The sequence below is a fragment of the Nicotiana tomentosiformis genome, chromosome 4, assembly GCF_000390325.3.
Source record: "Nicotiana tomentosiformis chromosome 4, ASM39032v3, whole genome shotgun sequence".
Taxonomy (NCBI): Eukaryota; Viridiplantae; Streptophyta; class Magnoliopsida; order Solanales; family Solanaceae; genus Nicotiana; species Nicotiana tomentosiformis.
In genome coordinates, this window is record NC_090815.1 from 25,748,993 (window position 1) to 25,757,221 (window position 8,229).

Sequence of the window (8,229 nt, forward strand, 5' to 3'; positions counted from 1 at the left end):
AGCTATTGACATCATCAAAATTTTATTCCGGAGTCGTTTGCTCAAAAGTCAACTCTCCGGTCAACTTATTTCATTTTAGGTTCTAAAATAAGAATTGTTCTTTTAATTTAATTCTGAATCTTTCAAAAACCAAAATGGACCGCACACGCAAGTCGTAATACATATTACGAAATTTCTGGGGACCTTATGTCGCTGAACGGGGTATAAATTCTTAAAATGACAAGTCAGGTCGTTACATACACTACATTATAAATTGATATTGACCTTAAGTAATCAATAGCAGTTTGTTATTTCAAATTGCTATATCTTTGTATGATACTTTAGTTCCATTTCAAAAATAGTGTAAGTTATGTTTATCAGATCTCATGAATTCTTTTCTTCTTTTTTTACCTTTTGCTAACGGTGGCAGCCAAGATATTGATGAAGCTTTATCTGTTCAGTTTTGTCAAGGAGGTATATTACAGTGTTCAGGTACCATTTCTAGCTCCAACTTGCTACCTAAAGTCAATTCGAAAGTTCTCCAATTATGGTTTGTGCATACTTTACGACAGATTAATCATTGGAGTTAAAAGAAAAGATCAGTTTTGCTTTAGTAATCCAAATGGAAGAGTAAGATCATAAAAAATGATGCATTAGCAAAATATCTGTGGATTATTGCTTGTTCTTTTCTTGAAATCTCTATTTGCTGCCTTGTATTAGGATATGTTCAAGATCCTATGCAGTTAAAGGTGGAGAATATGTGAAAATTTAAGACAACTGCATTATCTGATGAATGCTTATGCAATATTTGGACTAAAATAAAAATAAGGATTGATCAGAAATACAAGGAAGTGAGGCAAAATAGATGCAGCTTTTACTCAAAGTCTCCTTTTGTAGGGATATCCTACTTAAATTGATAGTAAAGTCTCCTTTTGTAGGGATATCCTACTTAAATTGATGGAACAACTCAATATTCATTTTAAATTCATGGAACAACTCAGTATTCATTTTACCTTCATGCTAAGACTTGTCCTCATAAAGCGTTTCGTCTAAAAATATAAGTGGTAGAGATACTGGTGTTCTTGCATAGAGCTTCTGTTATAAATCTGTATTGCTGTAATAAACAATTAAACCATTAAACTTTCTGAAATATATAAATAAAACAGAAAGTTAGTAATACTTGTTTAATGAAATAAATTCTGGAAAAACAGTATAGGAATAAATCGAGCCCACTGAATACACAGTGTGTCCTTAAGGAAATTATTTCTCTCAAATACCCGAGGTGCCGGAATATATCCTCCCAGGATAGAACGATTTAACTCACCGGAGTGTTGGTACCAAAAACGTCTGTGAACAGCGAGCCACTCGAAGGCAGTAAAACACGCTGGAATTTTTGTGCAGAAGAAGAAGAAGAAGATTAGAAAATTTCGTAAGAAACGATTCTGGGATTCAAAGTATATTTATAGAGTTGCTGGCATTGTTTCTGAAAAAGTTTGCAACCTTTCAGAAACAGCCATGGCTGTTGGAACAGGTTGTTTGAAATATTGCGGGAAAACAGATTTAAAATAATCCGGGAAAGAAAACGGGTCTGACCGGACCGGGTCGCGGGTTATTCCGGATTGAATTTTTCGTTAATTAATTGAAAGGAATTGTCCAACAAGATTAATCAATCAATCTTTGACCGAAGCCGAAGCCGAAGCCGAGCGACGACGGCGGCGGCGTGAGGCTTGCCTTCTTCTTAACTCTTTGAGAGCTAGAAGAAGATCAATTATATATATACCTATCAAAAGTCTTTTCTTTCTCCAATATGGGACAATGTCCCTTTGCCAAGGTGGGAAACTCAAATATTTTATTTTTCCTCCATTTCTCATTCACCCTCTTTAAGCTACACAAGCTTAAAATCCCGCTTCTACTTCTCCTACTCTCTTAAGTTATGAATTTGTTGGTGATCTTGCTGAAATTCAATGGTGAGTCCGTTCATTCTATTTTCTTTTATGATTTCAGAATATATAGTACGATGGTTTCATGCAGAGAGGATTCATAAGAAATTAGAATAGGAAGATTTCTGCCTGGAACAATTACTCCCACTTCTATCTTTTGACATTGGTGTTTGCTTTTACCAGTGTTCATCTGAGTTGGGAAATTAACTGCTGAGATGCTAAAGAAGTTCATCCTCTTTGAAATATCTATATATAGCGTAGTTTGCTTTTGCTTTAGCTAGATATTTTTTAGTTTCATTGGTAATTCTTATGGAATTTCTTTCCATGTGCAGATTACGTGGTTTAGTGTAGTCCTATGTAAAAGTATTGACTCAAATCCACCATATGAAATAATAGCAAGATAGGTTTGGATTTAAATAGCATAGTGATAAATAGAAAGATAATTGACGATCAAATCACTTAGGTCAGTAAGGACTTCTACCTTTTGGGCTTCCAAGGGACAGGATCCACATATGTAAAATCTAGATTCTTTATTTGTTTGCTTATGTTTAGTGTATTGTTACTCATGTGTTTTCGTTACTACCTAAATCTACAGATGTTGGAGTTAAGCAAGTCAATCCGGCAATTAGATTCTATTCTTATGGTATAGCGAATTCGAATCTATCTCTAAGGCTTGTGCTGAGTTTAGTCAAGAATTCTTTAGAGAAGATACGCGAACCTCTTTTTTGAATGCAAAAAGTTGCTTACTGTCGTATTTTCTCACTCTTGAGAAGGTAAGACTAAAAAAAAACTTTGTATTCAATTATTAATGATGTATAAGCTCATAGGTCGGTGAAGTACATGAGTCCATGACCATCAATTATTTTTGTATGACTGTATACTCTGCTTAATAACATAATTATATTTTTACCTTCAGATGTTGTAATTGGTTGTAAGTTGTGCGTCTAGACTACCTGTTTTTGTGTCTAAACTTTTTGCTTCTTTTTCTGCAAGGAATATACATTTCTTATCGGAATTTTGAAGGTAAAACATTCTCCATCATTCTTCAATAGATTTCTCAGAAATTGACTGATGAGAGTGACATATATCTATGCTTCAGGCGTTTTTTCTACTGGAGATTCTGATTAGAAGAAGACCACTATGATGCAAGAAAAGAAAGATGTTGCTTGCTGGTCAACTAAGACTTTTCCTGTAATTTATTTTCACAGGACTTACTTTGTAAATAGCTCATCATCATAAGTTGAAGTTGACAGCAGACTGTGACTTCAAAATTGTTGGAAATGTCGAACTAATTCCAGGTTCTTAGTTTTCGTGTTCTTTAATGACACATATTCATGGTGTTAAAGCTTTGTTAGCGATCATGTAGCTGTGTTTGTTGGAATATGAAGCCAAAATGAAAGGGGTAAAAATAGAAAAAAGATAGAGAGCAGTGCATGTTTTAAGTATATCATATGAGACTTCTTGTGTCAACCATATATAGGAAACGGCTTGCTGTGGTATGTCAATTGAGATTTGTTCATTTTTCACATAACTCATACGTTCAGGAAATAGTTTGAGAAGTACTTATATCTCAAAGAATGCGACCGTCTTTGGCGTCTCAGTTATTATATTTTTTTATTTTTTATTTTTTTTAAATCACTCCCAAATTAGAAAGATCTATAGTGTTTTCACACTTTTCCTCCAGCGTGACTCGAACTCAGGACCTAACAGTCGTGGGTGGAGGTGCTTTTAAAAGGTCTAATTGACACAGATAAGTCGGGCTATCTAGTCTCCAATATATAGCTGGACTTCTCCAATAATGGTGGTGGCAAAGGATTTCATAAGACCCAATTTGAAATACACTCTCCACTATATTTTTTTTCTTTTTCTTTATTACGAAAGCTACTATAACGATTTTTAGAAATAATCTGTTTGCGTTCATAAACGCCGTAAACACTTTGTGCTCTGGGTGATTGTTCAAAACATTATCTTCTTAAATTTCCTTTTAACTATAATTTGTACAATATATTTGAGTCATTTATTGTAGTTTCCATTCTTTTATCTATATATTATGTTTACTTTTATTTTTAAAATAATTTTGAAAACATATTCGTGGAATTTACATTCGGTGCATTTTAGGTGAATGTATTTGATGCTTATTCTTATAGCTTCCTAAAATGCGTTTTTTTTCCACTTAACAATATGGTTAATACGTGTAATTCTCATTAAACATTATTGATCTTAAGTTAGATTTTATTGATTTAAGTTTACAAACTTTTTTTCAATTGAGGGAACTGTTAGAAAAAATAATAAAATAATTCTATAAGTGATCACGCCCAACTCTAGTCCTAAAAAGGATAAGCGGTCGCTGCAAATATAATCCGGTTTAAAAGTCCGGAGTCGAATCCCACAGAGAACTAAGGTTTCACTATAACTGTTCAATATCACTAAAAAGACAAGCTCAAACAATTCTAAAGTTATAAATATTACGATTCTTATGTCTAACTAATTAACTAATAAATTAAAGTAGTAAATTAACAACTAGGGATACTAAGGGTTGGAGACAAGATTGGAAAAGCCTAGAGTCATACCACATGCTATTAATTTTTTTAAGGCATCATCCTATATTTAAAATCAACATCGGAAGCTAATTAGCGCGTAAGCAGCGTTGCGCCGTCTGTTGTACCAAATTAGAGAGAATTTGAGTTAAGAGACTAATCCAAAAAAAAAAAAGAAGGGAAGGTGAAACACATGCTAGAACCTAAGTATTCAACCATCAAACAAGTCAAAAGGTGCGAATCACATCATTTCTTCTCCTTTATTTCCTACATACTACTCTAAAAAATATTACTATCCGGTTCAAGTTACATCCCATGAAAAAGAACCGAGGCACGAAGAAAAATCACAGAAAATTATTTTTCTATTTTTTTTAATTTTTTGTTTAGACTTAAATCCCTCAAGAAAACTCTCTAAGAGATCCATTATTGGGAAAAGTCCAAATTATTTTTTAAAAAAAATATTATCAATTAAACTAACACAACTAAATAGCATAAAAAGTCACCCAGATAATCTCCTTACCCCACACTTAAAATTATGCATTGTACCCAATGCACAACATAAATAATAAGAGGGTAAAAAAATTCCATGGTAGTCCAAAGGCCGAAGCACTAGCAGCTCATGGGATACTCACTGCTTTATTTTATTTTTAGTTTTTTAAAATTATTTTCTTATTGTATTATTTTTGTAGTGTCGTTTTTGATTTGTTAGGAGCATGGGAAGCATAGCTATTGGAAGGATCCAACAGCATGCCAGATGGTTATGATTATGCTCCTGGGGCGGTACGAATTCTTCTGAGCCAAAAATTAAGTAAACTTTCATGCACCCTTTGGCTCTCGACCGAGGAGTGTCACCTTGCTTAGACGGCCTTGAAAATATCAAAATATAAGGCTCATATACCTCTTCCCTTGACTCTTTTTTATGTTTATAAAGATCCATTCTCATTTCACCATTCGAACATAATGTAGAGAAGTGTTTGTAATGAGGTCCAACAAGTTCAAATACCTCAACTTCAAGATTTTCAGCCTCCTCGCCACAAATTATACTAAAGTCAACTAAATTTGAATCCTCAATGTCCTTGCCTAACTCTAGTATCATTTCTTCAACATTGACATCATCAAATTCTAGTTGGTTAGTGTGGATGTTCTACTCTGGATCCTTCCATTGACACCTCAATTTCTGTCCCTAATGTACAATGTTCCTGACTACTATCCATACTATTAACTTGTTGAGCATTAAAAGCTTCAACTATTTGACTCACTTGAGCCTTCAAGTTGCAAATAGTTGCCTCTTGCCTTTGTATCTACAGTTGTGTCTCATTATTATTTCCCACATGGTACCTTAGCATGTCCTTGATCTCCTTCAGGTCATCATCCCGGGTCCTTTGTTCCTATTAACTTCACAAGAAAAATTAGAACTATCATAGTAAGGGGTTGGGGAAGGATAATAAATATACGCACAACTATGAAAGTGACCATTTTGACCACCACACATAGTACATACATTCCACAAATAAGATTGAGTTGGTACAGATAACTCGCTCTCAGGAACGTTTTGAAAATTTTGCCACGTGTGGTTTCCTTCACAATATGTATACTGATCAAAAGTAAAATTAGCAACACCTAAACTTCCATAATTTCAAGATGTCATGTTTCTCAAATCAACAAGTAAAATAAAATAAAATTAAAAACAAAACAAAACAAAACAAAATAAAAGTTCAAACTTGAAACCTAGCAATATGTACATCTACACCCAACTCTAGCCCTAAAAAGGTTAAGCGGTCGCTGCAAATATAATTTGGTCTAAAAGTCCGGAGTCGAATCCCACAGAGAACTAAGGTTTCACTATAATTGTTCAATATCACTAAAAAGACAAGCTCGAACAATTCCAAAGTTATAAATATTACGATTCTTATGTCTAACTAATTAACTAATAAATTAAAGTAGTAAATTAATTGTCACAACCCAAAATCCATTATAGGTCTTGATGGCGCCTAACACCACCGTCAGGCAAGCAAACAATAATTAATTAGCTTAATTACTCATTTTAGTATTTGAAATCACGATTTCCTTCAATTTAATAATAAAAGATGGACTTTACAGAGTAAATAAAAATATTTTCACAATTTCAATACCAAACAACCCATAATCACCCCAAAATCCGGTGTCACAAGTGCATGGGCATCAACTAGGAAGTCAAATAAAATATAATATATGTCCGTAATACAAATTGGACAGCATCTTCGGATCGTAGTATAGAATGCAACTCACCTAAATCCCCGCAATAACCGCGCCTCTACGCCCACAAAGTCACTAGACATGTATGTACCTGCACAAAAATGTGCAGCAAGTGTAGTATGAGTACGTAAATCAACGCGTACCCAGTAAGTATCCCGTCTAACCTCGAAGAAGTAGTGGCGAGGGGTCGACTCTGACACTTACTATGGGCTAACAATAAATACCGATATTATACTTAAGCATGGATTGTATGAAATAGTTGTAAACTCAATAACAAGAAGTGAGTGGACAATTCTTTTATTAATAGGAAATTTTTCTAAACTTATTCTCATCATTTAAACATTATATCTCAAGCCAAAGAAGCAATATCAATTATAATTGGTTCCAAAGATTTATCATGCATAAATTATGCCGAGGTCGTACGGCTCGATCCAACATAATATTTAAACTGTGCACTGCCGAGGGTCGAACGACACGAACCATAGATGCATCTATCTTCTACCGAGGCGTTCGGCCCGCTCCACAAAAGAGAAAACACATTAAACAACCAATTCAAAATTTATTAAGGGGCAAATATTCCAAGAATTATAAATTCTCATTTAACGGTCAAGTAAATGAAGTTTAACCTTTTTACAATTCCTTTATTGAGTTTCTAAATGATATAAATAATTAAATTAACAAGTAGGGTGCAAACATTGCAAGTACAATATGATATGGGTCCTAGACTACCCAGACATAAGCCTAATAGTAGCTACGCACGGACTTTCGTCACCTCGTGCGTATGTAGCCCCCATAAATAGAAGCACACAATAATTTGATTCACATATGGGGTTAATTTCCTCTTACAAGGTTAGAAAGGAGACTTACCTCACTCCAAAATTCTATAACCGGCTCCAAAGCCTTTCCAACAACTCAAACCAATGCCAGTCGCTCCAAAACTAGTCAATAAAGGTGCAAATCCATAAATATATACTCTAATACTCATTATAATTCAATTTACAACAATTTTCAATTCCGCTCTAAAAGTCGATAAACATCACCCTCGTGTCCACGTGCCCGGATTCCAAAACTTTTCTAAGATAAACATTACCCATGACCCCACGAACTCAAATATATAATTCATTCCAAATTCTGTGTCCAATTTCGTGGTAAAAATCCAAAAATACCAATTTTTAGGTTTTCTTCAAAATCCCAAATTTCTACAAAATTTCATGCTTCAATCCATATAAAAATCATGTAGTTAACTCACAATGTGAAGAAATCACTTACCCCATAATAGCTGTTGAAGATGGCACTCCAAAATTGCTCCAAAATCGGCTCCCATGGACGAAATGAAGTGGAATTGATCCAACCCCTTTATTTAAAAAGAACACTGCCAGCCCGACTACCGCACCTGCGACCACTTCACGGCCAAAACCTCGCACCTGCGCATACCCTCTGCCCAGTACAGCTCCGCACCTGCGATGCCAAATGCGCCCCTGCGGTCTCACACATGCGGAGACCTTCCGTTTATACGACTCCAGCTGCCAGCTCGCATT

The 8,229-nt window shown here is 34.6% G+C and overlaps 1 long non-coding RNA gene across 1 annotated transcript; it reads left to right on the forward strand.

Annotated features, from left to right (window-relative positions):
• Positions 1–376: 376 nt before the first annotated feature.
• On the forward strand, positions 377–3,264 carry LOC104106428 (uncharacterized). Its single transcript, XR_688586.4, has 3 exons — positions 377–471; positions 2,913–2,942; positions 3,019–3,264. It is a non-coding gene; the product is annotated as an uncharacterized lncRNA (long non-coding RNA).
• The last annotated feature ends 4,965 nt before the right edge of the window (positions 3,265–8,229 follow it).